Here is a 2,046-nt window from a genome sequence, read left to right on the forward strand (position 1 = left end):
CCTGGCCTGAACTTGCCTTTGAACAGGCATGGAAGAGAAAGTCATGGCACAGCTGGTCGAAAGCTTTTTGTTTATCGACGAACTTCAGTCCTGCTTGTTCCCCACTTTACTGAGTTCTGGAACCTCCTCCAGGTGCCCTGTCCCAGGGCCTCGTCTGTGTCCCCACCATTGTCCAGCCATTCTGGGGGGTCTCCGCTAAGGTCTCGTGATGTGTCATTAGCAGGCCTGGTCCAGAAGGTTCTGTGTGTGCACCTGCAGAGCTTCTGGGGGAGGGATCACGTGGCTTAGCTGGGTGGCCGGCAGACCGGAGACACTGTGCATCAGGAAAGATGCCAGGGCTTGAGTGGAAGCGATTTCGGGGCTCCCTTGTCCTGATAAAGGCGCTTGTGTGCAAAGCAGTCTTGTCTGGTGCCCCGATAACCTGCTGTTGCTTCATGTGTTGGAGATGTCTCCACGTCACAAACCAGAATCTTTACCTGACCCCGGTGTGCACACAGACTTCCCGCAAGTCCTTCTCCCAGGTCATCCCCTTCAGCAGAGGAGGTGGATACAGCTACTTCCAGTGTTTTCTTTTTCTTCTCCTTCAAGATGAGAGACCCAGAAGTCACCCACTGGGGTTCATAGTGAGAGCTGAAGCTCACAGGAATTGGGGTCTGGACTTCCTCTACAGATAGTATCTTGGGCTGGGTTCTACCCTTTGTGGATGGCATGGTTCGTGAGGGAGCTTTTCTTCATTAATTTTTTTTTTATTATTCAAAAAGAAGTAATACTGTCCTTGAGAGTTTGTTTGGGGCAGGATTATTCCACTTTGTCAGATACACTGGATAACTCTTTTTTTCTGCATGGCCACTGATTACATAGCATGAAAGTTATTTTTGCCTCCTTTCGATAACTTTTAGACTGTCTAGAAAAATCTCCTAAGTCCAGATCGTTTCTTTTCTTTTCTTTTCTTTTTTTAAGATTTATTTATTTATGTGTACCTCTGCTACAGGCCAGAGGTGCAGGGGGTGAGAGGACTCACCAGAGACACAGTGGGGAGCAGAACAGACTGACTGACTGAAACACACTGCTGAGGGGAGCAGCGGGCAGGTCAGGAGAGGGCTGCTGTGCCGTGGTGTCAGCTCCCTGGCCGGGGATGGAACTCATGCTGCAGAGGCTACAGAGAGCTTCATAGTGCTGCACTTTAACCTGTTGCGCCACCAGGGAGGGCCAGATCGTCTCTCTCAACATATTTCCCCCGTCGTAATAAAGACTATCAGGTCTCCATCTCCCAGCCATCCATTTCGACCCAGCCTCCTCTTAGAAGGCCCGGTGTGGCTGGTCACAGTTCCACACTTGGCTGGTCGACTGTTCTTGGACCGGATGTGCTGAGCCCTCTCCCGGAGCAGTCCAGCTGGTGCTCGGTGGCCCATCAACACAGGGGTCTCTCCACGCTGCTTTTCCACCCGCCGGCCCTGAACTGGGCTTTGTGGGTTACCTACTTGGGGCTTCCCGGCCAGTCCTTTCCTTTCCCTGTTTGTTCTGATTTTTTGTGAGAAAAACAAAAGTCACTGAAGGTGCATTTGAAACCTGATACAGATCGCTGGCGGCACGGCCCTGGATCCAGACTTTGGACGCCGCTTTACCAGCTTCTCGGTCAGAAGGAAGTTGGCGCAGAGGCCGCTGATATTAGCCGGCTTCCAGGGACTGTGGACCGAAAACCACAGTCAGGCGGCTTAGGACAATAGAATCAGCCCCTCACGCGCTGGGTCAGAAGTCTGAAGTCGGGGTGTGGGCAGGACTCTGGCCTGTGCCTCCCCCGCTTCTGGAGACTCAGCCCTCCTGGTGGTTCTGGACTTGTAAACACATCACTCCCAGGCCGCCTCTGGGCCTCATGAGCTTTTGTCTCGGTGAAAATGTCCCCTCTGTCCTCTCATGGAAGTGTTATAGGGCACCCCAAATCTGCTAAGAGGACAGAATCTGTTATAGGACACCAAATCTATTCCAGGACACCCCTGAAGCCCCCAAAAACCTGCCTGCTCTAAGTGGGTTCTGCCATCTGCCGCA

Source organism: Condylura cristata, unplaced genomic scaffold, assembly GCF_000260355.1.
Source record: "Condylura cristata isolate star-nosed mole 26May11 unplaced genomic scaffold, ConCri1.0 scaffold00034, whole genome shotgun sequence".
NCBI lineage: Eukaryota > Metazoa > Chordata > Mammalia > Eulipotyphla > Talpidae > Condylura > Condylura cristata.